Source organism: Podarcis bocagei (assembly GCF_964188305.1).
Source record: "Podarcis bocagei genome assembly, chromosome: 1".
NCBI classification, from domain to species: Eukaryota; Metazoa; Chordata; class Lepidosauria; order Squamata; family Lacertidae; genus Podarcis; species Podarcis bocagei.
The window spans coordinates 70,196,957-70,217,371 of record NC_138125.1 but is presented as its reverse complement, the minus strand read 5'-3'; the positions used below and the strand labels follow the sequence as shown (position 1 = coordinate 70,217,371).

The 20,415-nt window shown below is 42.5% G+C and overlaps 1 protein-coding gene and 1 long non-coding RNA gene across 2 annotated transcripts in view; both read right to left on the bottom strand.

Moving 5' to 3' along the window:
- Positions 1 to 20,415, bottom strand: part of GALNT18 (polypeptide N-acetylgalactosaminyltransferase 18) — a 364,667-nt gene that overhangs the window by 311,590 nt on the left and 32,662 nt on the right. The gene's annotated exons all lie outside the window — the stretch shown is intronic.
- LOC308584219 lies at positions 9,969 to 12,693 on the bottom strand. Its single transcript, XR_014006659.1, has 3 exons — positions 12,364 to 12,693; positions 11,225 to 11,342; positions 9,969 to 10,423 (listed from the first exon to the last, which is right to left on the bottom strand). It is a non-coding gene; the product is annotated as an uncharacterized lncRNA (long non-coding RNA).

Below are 20,415 nucleotides of genomic sequence, written 5' to 3'. Positions count from 1 at the left end.
CCAGTTCCCAAGTTTGGTTCCTGTTCAAGGAATCAACTTCAGCCTTCATGGCATTAAGCCAAGGCTCAGCATCTTTAGAGGTTAACTCCTGAACCTCTTTGAAGCTTGAAGGTTCCCATACCTTCTCTGAGCTACTAAGAACAGCAGTTGCTGTCTTAGCAAACTCATCAGCATACCTCTTTGGAGGTCTGCCTTTGGTCGCCCTTTCAGACCTACGTACTAGACGCAAGTCTTCTGGACTTATCTCCTCTTTCTTAGGAGAAAAGTGACCAATGGTGAACAGTGGTTCTTCCAGTTCATTGTCAGACGCATCAGATGGTCTGACTGAGGCCTTTGCGCTCTGGTAGTCTGCTGTGTCATCACTCTCACTGACATCAGCAGCAGCGCCACCCACTGAACTGGAATCCGAACTCTGATCATCATCATCATCATCATCCTCATCATCAGCAGCAGCAGCTTTCACATCTTTAGCTGCTTGCTTGACATCACCTTCATCCTCCTCTGGGTAACTCTGGAAAATTCCCACATTTTCCCCCCACTTGGGATTGTACTCAACACTCCTTGTGAACTTAATGGACTTAGAGTCAGTCATCCATACCCTGTATGCACCTTTTTCGTACCCCATGAACAAACCATGTGCCCCACGCTTCCCAAGCTTGTTGGTTTGTTGTGTCCGTACCCACATGTCTGAACCAAAGATTCTCATGTGTTTGGTGCTGGGTTTCTTGCCAAACATCTTCTCATAGGGGGTACAGCCAATGGGTGATGACAATCTGCGATTAACGGTATAAACCAAATTCCCCAAAGCCTCCCCCCAAAACTTATCAGGGAGATTGGCATCATGCAACAAGGTTTTGATTCCTTGTAGCAATGTTTGATTTGCTCTCTCCGCAAGACCATTCATCCATGGCGATCTGGGCGTTGACATGTCATGCTGGATTCCCTTCTCAGTCAGGAAAGCTTCAAACTGCTGAGAAGTAAACTCCCCGCCCCGATCAGTAAATAAAGAAGAAATGCGTTTACCGTGCACATTCTCCAACCAAGCACAGAATTCCCTAAACTTCGGAAACGCTTGTGATTTCTGTTCAAGCAAATACACATGAATGAACCTGGAAAAAGAATCAATCAGAATCATGAAGTACCTTGCTCCTCCTAAAGAGGGCGCAAGTGGCCCAACCAGGTCTGCATGCACTAGCTGGTAGGGTTTGGAAGCCTGCCTGCTAGACTCCTTGCCTTTTGGAGCAACCTTCACCTTGTTCTCTGCACAAGATACACATTTCATGTGAAATTTACAGGGTTTGATGTTCAAACCTTCAACCACCTCTGGCATCTTGGCCAGTGCCTTCCAAGAGAGGTGACCAAATCGTCGATGCGCATCATGAATGCAACCTGCATGAAGAACTTTGTTAGTTTGTGCAACACAACAAGAATCAGCATTGGATACAACAGCAGTGTCATCATAAGTTATATGGAACAAACCATCCATAAACTTTGCATGCAAATAGTCCTCTTTGCCTTTACTGATGACACAGACGCTCCTCTTAAAGGAAATCTGAAAACCACGTCCAGTAAGCTGTGGGATGCTCAGCAAGTTGCTTGCAGCTCCTGGAACATACAGTACACCGCTGATGGTTGTGTGCAAACTTGCAAGTTTCACAGTCCCTTCTCCTGCAATTTTCAACGTCCTTCCATCAGCCAGGTGGATCTCACCTTCCTGAGGCTTGAAGGAGATAAAGAGATGCCTGTCCTTGGAAACGTGGCGATTCGCACCTGAATCAACAATAAATCTGCCTTTGGCTGTTGGAGCAGTCCTTACAGCAAGCAAACCCTTGTTTTGCAGCGACGTGGGCTTTTGCAGCTTGCCCCCCTGCTGCTCCTGGTCACCAGACGTGCCTTTAGCCTTTGGTGAAGCTGTGCCAGCAAGCAAAACCTTGCTTTCCACTGGCGTGGGCTTTTGCAGCTTGCCCCCCTGCTTCTGGCCAGCAGACGTGCCTTTAGCCTTTGGTGAAGCTGTGCCAGCAAACAATGCTTTGTTTTTCCCTTGCACGGGCTCTTCACCCTCCCTCTGCTCCTGGCCATCTGCAGGTGTCTGCCTGTGGCTCTGTTTACCTTTGCCTTTCCTGCCTCTGCAAAGGCGATGGCCTTGGTTCCCATGAGAACCAGTGCTCTCAGCTGCCGACTCCTTGGCTCCCCCTGGAGGCTGGAATGCTGTCTGGGATGACGTGACGGTCAGCTCCCCCTGCAGCTTGCAACCGGTGCCCTCAGCATCCCTGCAATCACCCGCATTCTGGGAAACAGCTAGGACCTCCGATGCAGTCAAACTCTGGGCTGGGATTACTGGCTTGTGAGCTTTCAGCAAAGCAGTCCACATTGCACGTGCAGTGGTGTTGCCAGCCAGCGTCTTAATTTCCTCAAGAGATACGGATAAGACTATTACGTCAATCGCTTTCGAATTCTGCGATTTCCATCTCTCTGTCAGAGGAACTGGGGGGGCTTCAGAAACAACATGCCACACCCCAAACTGACGCAGTAAACTCTCACACCATTTTGCCCAGATTTCATAATTCTGCCCATCCAACTTAGGGCACGGAGCAGTTTCTGAGGTCTGTAAGAGATCCATCTCAGCTTTTTACTTGAGCCGTGAGTCTATTTTAACTTGAAAGACTCCTTATCTTGGCAGCTCATTAATCACGAACTCTTTGGCTCAGCTCCCAGGCCAATTTAGCCTTGCCGGAGATCAAAGGCTCTTTGCCGAGGTAAAACAGAAAAAGCGTCCGTTTTGCTTTTCCCTCCTTCATACCTCTCAAACGCAGTCTGTTGCAGCTTTACTCTCCTGTAGGTGCCGTGAATCTGGGCCCATAACCTTGTTGTTGGGAAACTGCCAGGGAGATAACGACCATCTGAGCCCCCAAGCCGGAGTTCTGGACGTCCATCGGCCTCCCGTAGTCACGCAGATCCAACAGTTAGGGGCACAAAGCCTTAGAAATTCCTAGCCGCATTCCTAGGCTGGTGCACCCTCTTTATCAGCAGAAGCACAGCCGAAAGCTTGCATCACAGAAGAGCAGAAGAGCATAATTTACAGACTTTATTTAGCGTTTAACAGAACAAAAGAAAACACGTCCATTCTGTCAGCGTCTCTGAGCCGACTGCCAAAACGAAAGGAATATTAGAACAAAACCATCCTGTGATCAGGACATGCGCAGACTCTGTGACTCCCCAAAGCCTGCTCCCTTTAAGGTGGAACGGAAATATCCTAACAAATATTTCATAATATAAGGTAATGGTGAATAAACTTCCCAGACTTGATTTAGGATAGACTTGTGTAAACTGAGCTAATTTGGTTTCAGCTTAGATCAGGCCCGAATTTTAAGCTCATTTAAAGCTGGGGCCTATTTTGAGTTCTCCATCTTTTTATGTTGGCATTGATACCAGGGGAAACAATATGGTCTGGAAAACTTTTGAGTCCCCATGACCCCCCTGCTTCCCCTCTCTTTTACTCCAAAAGATACTTAGGACACAGCGACGTTGGCAAAGAAAAAATGCTTTATATGTGTTGTTTATGCATTCTAATACTGCGACACCAGAGGGCGATGTGGAGTTCTGTTTTTGCTTACCTGATTTCTGATACAAAGTTTGCAACGCGTTTAACTGAAATGCTTCTTTGATGTGTCTAGATCCAGACTTAGTTATAGCTATAAGAGGAGATGCTGCTATGGTCTTGTTAAGGTCTCTGATATATTTCAGTATGAAACAAAAAGGGAATGGCTGTGATAGTGGAAGTAAGTGTAGTGGTGAGGTCATGGCAATTACAAGCTGAGTCTCAACTTAGAGAGGTTTGGACTTAGCTTGTAATTAGCCCAGAAGTGCCAATCCGGGGAAGTTCATGCACCATACTCCTTGAGTACACCCTATTATTAGTAGAAAGACAGGAAATAAGTAAGGGGGGAAATTGTATCTACTTTTCAACTCCCTTGAAAGTGTTTTGGGGCAAAAAGCTGTAAAGCTTGAAACACAGCAGACCATTTTGGTAAGAGAGAGATATATTTTGGATATAGTTCTCTTCTGTTAATCACACATTTTACCAACCCCATGCCAAATGAGAATCTTAATTATGACTCTGCCACTATGGACCTGTTGGACCTATTTTGTTCTCTTCAAAATTGTGAGGTTTTGTGAATGCTTTTCTTTTTACATTTTTGTTCATATTGATTGTGCCCAGTTCCAAGTTTTCAAAGGTTTAAGTATATGAAACCATTGTTTGCTTAACTACTGCTTCTAATAGCACATTTAAAATGGCACTATGGGGAGGAAAAGAAACTATAGATTTAATAAAAGAAGGGCATCAATTATGTTAAGAGTTACTAGCTCAGATGCTGGAGGTGGGTAACTCACTGGGTAATAGCTACTTAACAAACTGAAAATAAATATTCTACAATATTCCTTGCATTCTTAAACAATTGATTGGTTTTTTTCCCCCTTTGTATTCTTGGAGACTGATTTTGTTCCTTGAAATATTTCCTGCTATCATAAATCTGTGTTTATTTCTTTATACAGTGTATAAATTGAATAAGCAAACTATTTGATCCCTGGTTTCAAGGAGGAGGTTGAGCTGTGGTTTCTAGCCTTCCTATTAATGGAACCTACTGCTTATTGTTCCCGTTGCTTGAGAGCCACATTTTAGTCCTACCCCAAAGCCTTAAGCCTGACTCCCCTTTCTCATTGTGTCATATTGTCTCCAGCACACAATGCTGGTAGTGTGATAGCCTGCACATTCATGCTCCCAACCCACGGTTTGGTAGCCAGTGAAAGAGTGGATTGTGTTTTTCCTTTTCATTGCAAAACAAATGGGAGAAATTACATATCTATCCTACAAAGTGTGATAATCCAGCTGCTTCTGTTTCTTCAAGTCTGAGAAGAGAAAAGGCACAATCTGTAAATATTTAAACAGCAAAGGCCTGGAGGGTGGTTCACCAGATTCAAAAGATATGCATCATACCTAAATAGTTTGAATGTAGTTGGGTTGAGTGTGTACATTCAACAGACCGCATAGTTGTGTTCCCCTTGTGCTCAGATTCCAGTGTATAAACTCATACACATATTTTACTACAGTAATACATGGTTGACTATGGCATAATAAAATGTGAACTCCCAGAGTAATAGTAATTTGACTGGTTAACGATGTACACAGGGCTGGAGCCCTGTCATTATTCAATAGCAATCGTGTGAATATTTTTAAAAGCAAATAGCTGCTGCAAATTAATGCCATGATGTGGCGGAGGCAGGGGTTTCTTTATATCTGCTATGGTCTCAGTCTGGATTGCCTCTCTGCCCTGCATATGCTATTTGCATCAAAGTCAGAAACTACCATTGGCATCACTGGGAGCTTTCTTTCAAATGCGAAAGCAGCAGCAGGGTCACTAATCTAAGTTGGGACCACATGGGAAACAAAGGATCAAAGCTCCAATGGTTCCATTACAGACTGGCTCATTTCAACAAACCACAGTTAAATCCACAATTACCTAAAATGTGGTTAATTGAAAATGGAAGCAAAAGCTTCCAGTCTAAGAGGAGAAGAAAACAACCCAGTGACAAATTGACAAAGTGTAAAGATCTTCATGACAGTCCTTTGGCTTTTCAGATTTGGTGAGTTAGCTTTTGCATTATCACTATTTTCCCATTTTTGTCAGATCATTGTTAATAGCTAGTCCAAGCTTACAAGACCAAGCAGTAGAGGGAATGCAGTGATCACTATCAGTGATCACCGAAACTATGTAAGAATGTCCAAAGTTTGCAAACAGTGGGTAGAGGTGAAAAGTCACCTGGGGAAGCAAGATAGGAAATAGCTTTAAAAAAGAAAGAAAAAAGGCTGAGCTAAAGCCCTGTGAGAGATCAATTGTCCAGGTAACTGAGAGTTGAGTGATTGCCTCAGAAAGCCTGATAAGCTTTTGCTGTCTGACTCAAACCAAGGCACCTGAAATCTTCCCGTCAGCAGTTTTTCTGGCTAAAATGCCGGTGACTCCCCACCATTTACTGTTGTTGACATTCAGGTCTTCTTCCTTTACCTAGGAAACAGTGGCTTGTTGAATGGGCTCTGGAAAAGGCTGATTACTTTGGAGGTAAAAATCTCAGTCTCTCCATATTGGGAAATTGCTTCCAATGAAGACCAAGGGTAGTAAAACCATCTCACGTGTATCTTGGGTTGCAAGGGACAACAAGGCAGCATGAAGTAGGTCACATACACCAGAAACCTTTGGGGATAGCTGCTTGGAGCACCTATGAATGGAAATGATCTCCTCTTGCATTCATCTCAGACAGATATAGCTATAGAGAAAATATTGTTATGTGTTCTTGTTTGGGATAGGATTTCAGGTTTACGTGTTCCATGTTCTTCCAAGTTTCAAAGACTACTGTGCTTTTGCACTCTTAAGCTGGCTCCTGAGCATGCTTAAAAGGTAAAGGTAAAGGGACACCTGACCATTAGGTCCAGTCGTGACCGACTCTGGGGTTGCGGCGCTCATCTTGCTTTATTGGCTGAGGGAGCCGGCGTACAGCTTCCGGGTCATGTGGCCAGCATGACTAAGCTGCTTCTGGCAAACCAGAGCAGCGCACGGAAATGCCATTTACCTTCCCACTGGAGCGGTACCTATTTATCTACTTGCACTTTGACATGCTTTCGAACTGCTAGGTAGGCAGGAGCAGGGACCGAGCAACGGGAGTTCACCCCGTCACAGGGATTCAAACCGCTGACTTTCTGATCGGCAAGCCCTAGGCTCTGTGGTTTAGACCACAGCACCACCCGCGTCCACCTGAGCATGCTTACTCAGAGGTAAAACCCACAGACTGCAATGGATCTTTTTACCAATGAGATTGCCGTTCTGTAAGTGGATAAACTTTTTGCATCTTCCAATTCCCTAGCATGATATATAAAATGTCCAATAAAGCAAGGAAAGGCCCACTAAACATGCACATGTCTCTGGGAGTGTTCATTAGACCTACAGGAGCAATGTACCAAACACAGACTCAAAAAACAGTTCAACAGTGGAGCTGACTCCCTCAGAAGGTGGTGGACTCTCCTTCATTGAATGTTTTTAAGCAGCCATTGGATGACTCCCATTTGCTACTGCTACTCAACCAAATGCTATTTCAATTTTTTCTCCATCAGTTCAAAGACAAGCAGCTCTTTTTCACATAACAAAAAGTCCATTTTCAGATTGTGTGTTAAATTCTTCATCCAGTCTGTGGGAACCTACATTTTGAAAGGGGGGGGGGGAAGCATGATTACTATATCATGCCCTGACTGCAAAACTCAGAGAATGATAAGCTTACTTAAAATGTAATAGATTGCTTGCACTATAATTACATATTCTTGTAGGGCTTCTCACTTTGCCCAGGGAAGGCTTGTTGTTATCGCCTTTCTGAACAGTCCGAAGATGAAGCAAGGCCATTTTTTTTAATTGCTCCCTCACTATTAATAGCGTGTGTATTATATCTGGCATATCTAATGCTAATTAACATCTTGGTTATAGCATTAATTCTCACATGGCTGGGTTATGTGCTCAATAGGATGAAAGTAATTCCAGGGGAGCTGATTTAGATTTGCATCAGTGATACTTGAACAGTCAACTTCCTATTATCACTGAATATACAGCCAACCACTGCAGTAGTTATTCTAAGCCGTGTTTATAATTATGGAGGACATAAGAGAGGGTAATATAACTTCTGGTGTGCTACAAATAGCTCAGGACCAATGGTGTTGTTGCACGCCACCCCAGTCTCTGAGCGGTGTGAAATTCCAAGGGTTCCAAGACCTTGTTCACAGTTCATGTTTCCTTTGGAATCAGGTACAGGAGACTGTTGAGTCTTTATGATATATGGTTTATTTACACATATATACTACCTGAACCTACGTATGATTAACACCCCGAGAGGGCCTTGCTTCCCCCATAGTTGCAACCTTGAATTCAAGCAGAAACCAAACATCTCTCTCTTTCTCTCTGGCTTCCGCCTGCTTCTTCTGCAACTTCTAGTTTAACACACACACACACAAACACAACTCTCAACTCTGGCCTTTTGTCTTTCTAACTACCAGTGAGTTGGGGGATGGGGCCCACTCATTTACCATGTCACACAGATCCACTTACTTTGTTCCCCTTAATGGCCTATCACCTCACCAGGAAACTAGCTTGGCTATTCTAGGAATTAGGAGACCCCCAAGCATTAGAAGTGTCTCAGCATACAGCCTAAGACATCCCCAACCCCGCCCCCCCTAACTGTATTATATCACCCGAAGTAATGGGTAATTTCAATCACTCACACAGACAAGTTAGCTCTTTGTTGTGACTGTTCCAGTCTTGTGGATCAGCAATTGGTTAAGTAGCAAGAAGAGAGTGGGAATAACTGGACAGTTCTCAGGAGCAACCCCCAAATAGAGTACTGTAGTCAAATCTGGAAGTCACCAGCACATGGATAACAGTGGTTATGCTGTCCCAGTTCAGAAACAGCAGTACCTGTCTTACCACTTGACGCTGGTAGAAGATACTCCAGTCCTACCCATGAATGAGAGAATCGGATCCAATAACACTCCCAGATTATGAACCTGCTTCTTCAGGCAGAGCATGACCCTTCTCGAAGCAGCAACAATGAAACAGAAAAGTTTTCTGTTGCATAGTAAATGCCCCTTGCTATTCCATGGAGCTTATGTTACCCACAGGACCAGGCTATAAATGTTCTCGAAATATGCCCATCAACAGAAAAGTTCACACCTTCCATAACCCCACATACATCTTTAATTCAAGTAGGGTATTTTCAAGGCATATAAATGTTTATGAGAGCAATGTACTGTTTCTGGAAATAAAGTTATTCAGAGACTTCTGTATACTAAGCAAGCAGGTACTACCATGTCTGACCCAGCCTTGCACTCATGGTTAGAATAATAAAATGTTCACAGTACATTTTCACATGAAGTTGTAAAAGAAATGGAAGTTGAAGAAATGGAAGAAACAGGCAAGGAAGTGGAATCACCCACACTCAGCCTCCATGTGTTCTTTAAACACATGTCTAAAAAAGACTGTGTGCACATTTGTACAAGAAAAGGAAAATCTGCTTTTCTGGCTTCTTGATCTTGTGAATGGAAAAGCACATGACAGCCTCATGAGCTGAAAGCATGTGCGATGGTGTTGCAAAGTTGTGATGACTAGAAAGTGTGCAGGGTCCCCCCAGCCCCCCTGTATGGAGAAGGTACATGCACAGGACCAAAAACAAAAGGGGAGACAGACAGTTGCACAAGTGAATTCTGACATGGCTGTAAGATATTCAGTGTATCAAGAGAAATCTCTTCCTGTTCTTCCAGTTCAATCCCTGGCATCTACAGGTAGGGCTGGGAAGGATTCCTGCCTGAAACTCAAGAGAGCTACAGCCAGTCAGTGCTGATAATATGGAGCAGAATGGGCCAATGATCTTCCTATGCTCTTATGTTTCACCTCACCTAAGCAGATAGAGAGCCTGTGAACAGAGCTTGTTACCCTGCTCTGTCAACTGCTGGCTAGATGTCAGTGTTGTATTTCTAAATTGCATCAGGACTTTTACCTGTGGAGAAGCTCTTCAGAAATGTAATAAGCCTAAACCTCCTTCTTTAGTAAATGTTCACTAACTCTAAGCTCTAATGAAGAACTGTTCCACCCTTAATCCTATGACTTTTCTAACCCTGGGATCATGTCTGGTTCCATGAGTTGTGTCAACTCTGGGTTCTCCTTTAATGTTTTCTTTCAGACACAGAAATGTGTAATAGTCAATTTCTCTAATGGTTCCACTATTTCAGTAGGAAGTCAGAAAGGTTCCTATTAGAGTCAGGTCAGCATTTCCATTATATATGAAAAAGTATTTTTCAGAGATTGTATCTCGGGCATAGCATCTATTGCAGGCAGAAAGAAAGCCTGGACAACAAGCTGATAAACACAGGGTTCAGATCCTCCGCCAACATTTCTTGCTCCATTTGCTTCAGCACCATCACACAACTGAATCAGGATGTAACTCTTTTTATTTAAAGCCATTTAGCTGCTGCTGCTTTTTGTTCATCTGCAATGGAAACAGATGCTCAGATTTGACACTTGATTGAGAAGGCTCCTTTGCCCATCAGGAAAGCAGGATGTCTGCCCCATTGTTAAGGGAGAAAATGCTAATGGGGGCTTGTTTTAGAACAAATGAGCTGCACTGGACTATCTCAGGCACTGAATCCAGGGTTATTGATAAGATGTGTCATATGTCCTTCCAAAAAGCAGGCACAAATGTGCCACTTCTAACTGGCTGCTTGTTTTGTTCTCTTATTCCTTCATGGAGGTGATCAACATATGGTACCATATCAGCTCCAGCTGGGAACTGCCTGGATTTTATTGTTTTCTGATGCAGTCTGAACATTCCTTTGATGCTTTAGTGAGTGTGAGGAACCAAAAGAGAAAGAAGGAGGGAGGGAGGGAGGGAGAAAAAGATTACTGAGACATTTTCTGCAGGGAACAAAAAGTACAAAGGGGGACTTTAAGCAATAGTCAACATGAGACTTGTATTCCAAGAAAAGAAAGGGGTTCAGGAGAAGTTTGAAAAGCCTCTTAAACTGTGAAGTGTAGCATGTATGAGGGAGGCTACACTTGTGCTTTGCTGACATGAACAGGAAGGATTTTTAAATCGATGGCACTGCCCATCCCTGAGGCGCTGGGACCAGCCATGGGGACTCAGCCCCAGCCAGTTCAGGCTTTAGCCGTGTGCGCCACCACTGCTGCCGACTTACATGGCCCTCAGCGCACTGCCAACTCTCGACCCTGGTCTCAGGTGCATTAATTATCTATTTGCTCTTTATATGAGGAGACACGCTCAGTTCAACAGCTTGGGGCCTGTTACTTTGGTGACCTGCTTCTCCCACACATTTTAAACTGATCTCCAGCAGATTTACTTGTAATGCGATTGGTTTAATAACCATTCCCTCTTCCCAGAAAACTCTGGGAAATGTAGCTTTCTAAAGGGAACAGGGGTTTCCTAACAACCCTCAGTCCCCTTTACAGAGTAAAGTTCCCAGGATCCTTCAGGGGAACCATGAGCAACATGAGGACCACAACTGCAGTGTTGCCGTAATGAGCAAATCCTGGAGAAAACAAGATAATTGGTATTGACTGATATCTCCAGCAGCTGGCATATAAAGTATATTTCTTTGAGAACTGCCCCTTAAAATTCATGCCTCTCTTAAGTTCTCATCCTGCCAGAGTTCCCAGAATAAGCAAACAAAGGCTGTAAGAAGGAATCTGTCACAGAATGACATGATGGGCTTCTGACAGCTGTGTTTGAACACCATCCTTCTGGAATGAGAAACAGTGCATTAAAAATAGCCTTTATACAGTATACCAATCATTGCCATACAGGCTCCGTTTTAGTCACAAAGAAACTATTAGGCATTATGATGAACCATGTAAGCTCATTTACTGGTGGAAAATGCATTCTTATTAAAGTTTTTTTTGAAGATTCGGGACAAACAAAGCAACATACTTCTTGACACACTACAGAATTTATCTATGAAATTTGCTCCCACAAGAGACAGTGATGACTAACTGGATGTCTTCAAAAGGTGATTAGACAAGTTCATGGTGGAGAAGGCTATCAGTGGCTACAAGCCACAATGACTGCATTCTACCTCCCCTGTGAGAGGCAGTTATGCCTTTGCCTACCCGATGATGGGGATAGGAAGGTGGGGAGAGTGCTGCTGTGCTCACGTCTTGCTTGTGGGCTTCCCATGGATATTTGGTTGGCCACTGTGAGAAGAAGATGTAGGCCTTTGCCCTGGTCTTATCTTCTTAATGTGACTAAATGAATTATTTTTTATGTTAATTAAAGTACCATTTTAAAGATTTCTAGTGTCAGGGGATTCCCACATCCATTTGCCTGCAAGGAATCCCTGCAGGAGAACCCCTTCAAGTTGTAGAGAACTTGGGGGAGCTTTTTAGTTAACCTACACTTGGGACACAGCTCTGTTGGACCTCACAGCTGCCTTTGCATGAACTGACAGGGTTCCCATAAACACAAGGAACATTTTCCCACTGTCACACATTTTAATAGTGATGGGCAAGCACTCATTCAGAAGGTGGTCCACCATGACTGATCTGCTCAGTAAGGACTCTCTGATAATCTTCTTACTGAATGTAGTGGAGTGGCTAATACCTTGGCTGAATCTGGTGCAGAATGCTACAGCCTAAGTGATGAATGGTGCCCCTTTCTGGGCATATTCCACACATGTGCTAAGGGATCTGTACTGGCTGCCCATGAACCAGTTTTACGGTCTTGCTACGTACATATAAATCCCTAAACAATTCTGGACCTGGTTACCTGAAAGATTGACTTGACCTCTATTGCTTGGTAAGCACATTAAGATCAACAAATGGAACTGGGTTAATCTTCTCATGGCCTAGTACTTAGCAGCATGTGGTGACATAGAGGCTGGCCTTTTCACTGGTGGAACGGACGTTATGGAATGCACTCCCTGCTGAAAGAGAAGCAGACTTTATCTGTACTGGCATCCTATTGGCTTTTGAAGGTGACATTCCCTAATCTCTCACCCTGAATCTCCTGCTTTAATTATTGTGTTCTTTTAATGGGATTGTTTTTATTGCACTTTATAACTGGATGTTTATATTTTAATGCTTGTGTAAGTGGTTTTTATATATGCAAACTGCTTACAAGCCTATTTTGACATTTAGTAGTATATACATTAATTAATTATAATCAGCAACAGCAGGAGGCAGTTGGACTAAATGAACTTTGAGATCCCTTCCAACTCAATGACTCCAACCCTAGTATTTTGCAGAATGGAGATTGGGCGGCTGAATCAAATAACAATGGGCAGCGGTATAAAAGCTGCATAGAGAATGGCAAATGGATTTGAAAAGTGGTTAATGCTGATATTTATTAGCTGTTCCAAGCAGTATTGCTTATGAAGTCATCCCCCTGCAAGGCCAAATGTAAAATGTCTTTACAAATTTAAGTGCTCAATGTGTGTATTGGCAGAATGAGGGGGAGGGGGGAGTATTTAAAAACAGAAACAAAAAGAAAACCAGCTAAGTCTATCCATCTGCCAGTAGAATATATTGTATTGCCAATGAGGTCCTCCTGCAAATCAATGAGTTAATTATTTCAAAAAATATGCCCTTAAAGACAAAGAAAGGAAAGGTGCATAGCAGAAGTTGCTACTAGCAACATTGAAGTAATGCCTGTAAACACCACTCTGCCTTTGTGTATCAATCAAGATGTCGGCTGAAGTCAAGGGAGCCAAGGTGGGTACACATCACATTTGAATGGCCCCTGCTTGCCCGGTAAATTGACACAATCTTTCGTAGGCTTTTGAAATTCCACTTTTAATTTCATGGGGTATACTCCCCGTCCCCACTGCCCAATGGAATCGATTTAGTCATCTCCACTGAATGAAATCTCATTTTCAGCCTGATTTCATTTTTGTCTCCTTAGAGTAGATCTGGATAGGATGAAAGGGAGCACAACCCAGAGAGAGGCTAGGAAAAATGCTAAGCCTGAAAGGCATTATTGTCATATTCTATGCCTTGTGTATAAAATACAAATTGCATGTGTCATTGGCATCAAATGTGCACACATGTTATATTTATTGCTATTTTTACCACTAGTTATTACCAGCAGCATTCTGTAGCATCAAAAACTACACTGAAATTGGCAATACATTTGTAACATGCAATAAAATGTCAACATAGAATTACAACTTGAAAACTGGGACCAAAATGGCATCCAATGGCTTTTCAAAAATAAATAAAGGTCCACTAGCATTCCAAAAATCTTGACAAATTGAATCTGGTAGGCCTTCCTGGATAAGTAATTCCATTGGGGGAGGGGGACGAGGAAAAGAGGAAAAGGAAAGAAGGAAGGAAGGAAGGAAGGAAGGAAGGGGAAGAAAGAGGACTGCAGAGGCCTTTGTCCTTCCATTAGAAAGGGCTTCAACTAGACCAAAGACCTTTCTGTGAATGGAACAACTCTTCCATATAGAGAAGGGTTCCACTGGATCTGAACCTTGTTCACAGTTAAGACCAGCCTAAATGCAGTGGCGGCACTATTGAGAATAAGGCCTCTCCTGGTGATCTCTGTGTATGAGGGACTACTGTGAAAAGAGAGACTCTTGGGCCAAGAATTTCCCTGATACATCACATGTTATTTTTAGAAATGACCAGCTGAATTCTGCATAATTGCAGAGCAGAACAGAAGGTCATGGCAGCCTCTGAGCATATGCAGAGCACAGGGAGAAGGAAATGGGGTAAAGAGAGAGGATGAGGGGATTGACTGTTTCTTTGAATGGATACATTTGAACTGAACTTCCAATTCAGTGCTGCTGCTGCTGCTGCTGCTGCTGCTGCTGCTCTTGAGGGTAGACCAATTGAAATCAATGGACATGGCCAACGTAGGTTTATTCATCTCAGTGGGTCTACTGTTGAGTTGGCCTTAAGTTGAGTACAACCCATAGGTTTTTTGAAAAAATATTTAAATAATATTAGTATTAATAGTAGTAAATCTAATAGATTTGTCTCTTCCCTGGTTTTACTGGTTGGTTGGGGTTTTTTCCAGGTTGTTCCTAAAGATGTTTCTTTGAGCTTATGCAGAATTAATAGCAAAGGCCAGGGGTTTTCACTGAGGTGCCTTGAATGATGGTCTAGTTTTTACCCACAGGAGAGCCACAGAAAAAACATAGTTGGCCAAGGGAGCCATGGACTGGAAAAGATTGAGAACCTCTGACATGCACAAACCATGGGAAAGAAGAGCTCACCCATACTGGCAGGTTTTGTGTGTGCTGTTTGACAATCTACAAACAAGTTTACTTGCTCTTAATAAATACCAATGATACGTTTGGTATAATGCTCCAGAAAGTAATCTGAATTTTTTTAACATATACCTACTTTCTCTGAGGAAAGAAGACATTCAAGTTAATCTAAGAGAATAAAATCTTTCCTATTCCCTACTCAGATGTCAAAAAGCCCCATATACAACAGTTCTCATAAATGTATTAAGTTCAGTTTTAAAACTAATGAAGTGTTGTGTTCTCATGGTGGTGTTTTGACTTTTGAAGAAAGACTTTAAGAGTCTTAGTTAGGTGCAAATAAATGCATTTTTTTAAAAAACGGATTCGGAAGAATACCAAAAAAGCTACTGCAAGACAGTGTGGAAATCTCTTGTAGGAAGCATTTCACAAAGTCTTGATGGTCTTATTAAAGGCATTCATAGTAGAATTTCTTTACTGCTTTTGCACTGCACAGAGAAGCTAATTAGACTTCAAAAAGAGTGGCACAATTTAAAATAGCTCTGAAATGGTGTCAGAAATATGCTAATCCTTTGTGCACGCATACATATACCACCACCAGTGTTGCCAGTTTTCTCATCTTGTTGATAAAGTGTTGATACTCAACATCTGAAGAGTGTGGGATAGCTCCTAAGTACTATCTCACTTCTGGCAATAAGATCAAAACAAACAAAACAGATCAAAATAACACAGACACCTTTCTCCTTTAAATCTAAAATGAACAGCCAACTTTTCTGATTATTTTTGAGATGTAACAATCACCTGTGGGTACAATTGCTAGGAGATGCTTGTGGTTTTACCTTTCACAAAACCCAGTTCACTATTGCTATTTCAAACTGGGAGAGGAAATCTCCTTGAGGTGACTGTCCCATCCAAAAATGATGACATTGACATATTTTAACTATCTCTGAAAGAATTAGCTCAAGGAAAGCTCTTCTAAGACAATGGGATCTGTTTACCAGATACCAGAATTGGACTGTGGCATCTGAAAATGTTGAACATGAGGTACTGGCTTTGATTCATTCATCTACCAACTTGTGTGTGCATACACACATATACACAAGTGCCTAAACATGGATCAAGACTATTTGAAAATATGACCAATGTAAGAATGCATTGGTGTGATTAATAATTATTCCTAACATGAGAGTTAGTAAGCAAAAACTTCAGAGTGGCTGTACAATTTGACAATAAATGTTAGCTTGTCCATTTCAAAGAATATAGTTCTTTACAAGCTTGTAGAACTTAGCTTAGTGGTAGAACATCTGCTTTCCATGCAGGTCCTAGGTTCAATCCCCAGCATCTCCAGGTAGGGTTAGTAATGTCCCCAGTTTAAAACCTTGAGAGCTCCGGTCAGTCAGTGATGATAAAGATGGACCAATGATCTGACCCAGTGTAAGGCAGCTTCCCAAATCCAGACGTGGGAGATGGAATGCCCAGGAAAGCCAAAGATGCCCCACATTGTCAAGGCATGAATTAGTGTCTTATTTGACTCCTCAACCAGACATGGCCCATGGAAGATATGGAATACACTTGCTTTGACATGCCACTTCCCCCAGTGTTTCAGTGTGGAGCAATCTGGATGGTTGTGCTCCTGCAATTGAGTATCAGCTAACTCAAACAAAGGAAAGTTATCAACCTAAGAAGGCAGAAGAAATCAATCTGAATTATGGGCTTGGGCCCCTTGGAGGAACAGTAGCAAGCTCCAAGGTCCCATCCCTCATCCATCCACACATTCTCCAATACTGTGAAAATAAACTATTTTATTCCTTTCTTCTTGCTTTCTTGCTTTCCACATCTGTCTCTTGGAGACTCCCCCCTCCATTCAACTTTATATCAAATCCCATTGGCTGTAGATAATATACATTTTGTACACTCCACCAATATGTATTTTCATGAGGCATCTCACTTTTAGAAATCACAGTTCAAAGAGTTAACCTGTGAATTCCAAAGTTCAGAGAAAAGTTTTCAGAAGTTGACTCATGTATTAGACAGGGACACAAAGTCTTATCAAAGTACAAGCTGAAATGGTTATAATTTTTTTTAAAAAAAAAATAGTACAGAACTGGGAAGTATTATGCAAGTGCTGAATAATCTGTCACATAATTAATTAACGAAGTGGAATTAAGAACATTGTGAAGTGATTAAGTAATAGTTGAGAAATTGAGTAATTTAGGCAGCCTATGGTAGACGATATCATGTGTCTATAGATACATTTTGTCATAAAAGAACTTTAACGAAGAATGGTTCTTAAATGTCTAACCTCACTTCTTTCCATCAGGCTGGGGTGGAGAACTTCAGATCTGAGGGTGAAATGCAGCACTCCCAACTTCTCTATCTGGCCCTTAGGACTCTTTCCACACCACCCATCCCCAGTGGCGTAGCGTGGGGGGTGCAGGGGGGCCTGCCCACCGGGCGCAACATCTGGGGGTTAGGGTTAGGGGGCGCAAATCCACGGGTTAGGGGGCGCAAATCCACAGGTTAGGGGGCGCAAATTACTTGCCTAGCCCCGGGTGCTGACAGTCCACGCTACGCCACTGCCCATCCCCACCCATACCCCTCTTCCCAGCCCCTCCTTGGCCTGCTTAACACCCACTTTGAGTATTCTTTTCCGGCTGAAATGTGTCCTTGAACTGTTGCCTAGATGGCGGATAGAGAACGGTGTGTTTGTGTCTCTCTGTGTGTAGAAAGTGGCCTGCTGTACAAAAGTGAAACATTAGTTGCTCTGCCAACTTTTGCCTCTGGCCTCATCCAGCACTGGCATATGATTCCTCAGAAAGGAATGTAGCTCTTGGGCTGAAATGGTTCCCCGCCATAAAGAGATGCCAAGAAAACTCTTATAAATGTAAGACAGTGCTTCACTTGCATATCTGCTTTCTGCAAGCAAGAGTAAGGAAAAGACCCAAAGGCTGGACAGGTAAACAGTAGCCACTCCTCCCCGTTCCCCAGCCATTATACTGGTAAACCAGTATAAACATTTTAGGATATATTAGCCTTACTATGATACACCACACTGGTTAAGAACATGAGCTATGAGAAGAAACAGAAAGGTGCCATTCTGCCCCACTGCCCCTACCAAAGCCTCCCTTACTTGGGTCATGCAGTGGCGGGTTTCAACGAGCTTTTGCAAGATCTCACACACAAAATTTCATGAGATTTTGTTGAGATCTCACTGGAAGCGCCACTTCTCTGCTACCAGCAGGGGTGGGCAGGGTGCCTGCAGGGGCACTGCCTCTTAGACTTCCGCTGCCCAAAATAGCTGCCTCAGCCCACCTCATAGGCAAGCTGGCCATATCTAGTTCATATCAGCTCAAACACAAATTCATTATGCAGCCTTAGCCACGTTCCTAGACTACTCACTATAAAAAAACACAGTATATTAATTGGAATAACATTCCAATCACAGGATTGTCCTAATGATTATCTGAAGTAGTTTCAGAAGGTACTATATCTTTGTTAAGTATTGGTTCTACTCATCCAGAATAGTTAGCCCTTACTAGTTTTCACATGTTCTGCTTCATTACTGTGTTTTAGTTCCATGGAGATATTCCTGTTTTCTTAAAAAACCATGAATAAATTGCTTATTGATTGCTTGGCCAACAAAATACCCCCTTACCAACCTCTCCCTTGCTCTTGTATCATCAGAAAATTGGCAAGCTCAAGTAAACTCTGTGCATGCTGTATTTCTGGTATTGACTCTACAAGGAAGTAGCATTAATGAGAACATTCATTGCAAGGTTTCATCCATTAATTCTTCCTCCTCCAATACCATTTAATATAGTGTCTGAACACCGGTGTAAAAAGAAATGGATTTTTAGAACAAGAGATACTTGAGACGTGTGATTGAATACCTATGTATTAAAGTTAAGATGGAAAAAGAATACACTTATGGAGCACTTAGGAAGAGGTGACCTTCTGTTCCTTATGCAGAATGAGGAAGTGGAATGTTAAGTTGCTCCACTACAGGCTGCAGGTGGGAAAGGTTTTTTTTTTTTCCATTTGGATTTATTTCTTTGATGGAACATTATGCATTTTTTTTAAAAAAATATATATTAAAGATTTTCATGAAATACAAAAGAATGTGCAGTCTCTCTCTCTCTCTCTCTCTCTCTCTCTCTCTCTCTCTCTCTCTCTCTTGTACAGATTATAAAGTCTATTGGTTGCGTTCAGTGTAAGACAATATGGTATCCAGAGGTAGGGAGAGAGAGTAGAGCGAAGAGGGTGGGTGATAAACGTACACACTATTTTTTTGCTTTTTCAACTTGGTATATGTGTGAGATTTTTATGTCAGCGTCATTTGGGTAGGTTCTCTTTCTATGCATTTGTTGGTTTACATGGGCAGTGGGAGAAGGTTGAGGGGGGTTCTGCATTTTGATATAGAAAGAATTACACTAGAGACACTTCTGCCCCACTTCCCTGAGATTGCTTTCATCGCCCCAATCCAGTTCTTAATAGGGTGTTGTGACTGTTCTCATAAACGGCTTTAAAAGGTGGTTAGGCAAGTTCATGGAATATAAGCCATCCCACGGCTACAAGGCACGTTGGCTCTATGCCATCTCTGGGTTTAGGTTGTCTAACAGTTTGTTGAAGCAAGCAACAGTGGGCAAGGGCTACTGCCTTTATGACCTGTTTGTGACCTCTGAGAGCCAGTGGTAGACGTAGCGGTGGATTTTGAAGTGCACACAGGTACACAGACTGTACTAAACCAAACCCGAAGCATGGTGAGACAGAAAAGCTCTGCAAGCACACTGAAAAACCAATAAAAAGGGGATCAGACAAGGCTCCAGAGGCAGGAAGTTCAGCAATCTGGGCACAGTTTGGCTGCTTCCTCAAAGCTACTTTGAAGAATGTGGTATTGGAAAAGCAACCTATACACACACCTGGGAGGAAGTCTCCCGGCTCTCTGCCTTGCAGGCCTCTCCCCATCTGGTCTGGAATGGTGGAGCCCTGACTGACTCCAGATTCAAAAGCTGAGGCTACTGAACAGACTCATGGGCTGGGGTATTGCTTGGGGGGCGTTGTTGGTGGGGAAGGTTGCTGCTTTTATTGATATTAATTTTTTATGTATCTTTATCTTGTATCTTTATTATGATTTATGTGGTGATTGGTTGATTTGGTTGTGTACTTTTTGATGTTTTCTTTATCATTTATGATTACTTTTATTTTTTTAATTATGTTTATTTCACGTTGTAAGCCACCTTGAGCATGGTTTTTACTATGGAAAGGCACCATACAAATGAATTCAATGGGGTTTACTTCTGAGTAGGATTGCACTGTTGAACATTTACTATGCCATTAGAATTTCCAGTTTTACTGTATGTTTATAGAACAGAGATTATTTTGAGGTGTGTAAAGCTAATGCAAATTGTCTATGGCTGGTGGATACTATTATATGCTGAAGGTGGGGACCCAGATAATTTTTTCCAGCTATTTTTAGTGCCTGAAAAATTCATATAAGTTCATCATTTTAGGCTGTAGTCTTTGTTTTCAATATATGCAAGTTCTGTAACTGGCTAGGCAGACTTGAGTTTTGCAGGCATACTTCATTAAACAGATCCTGTTCTGGATGG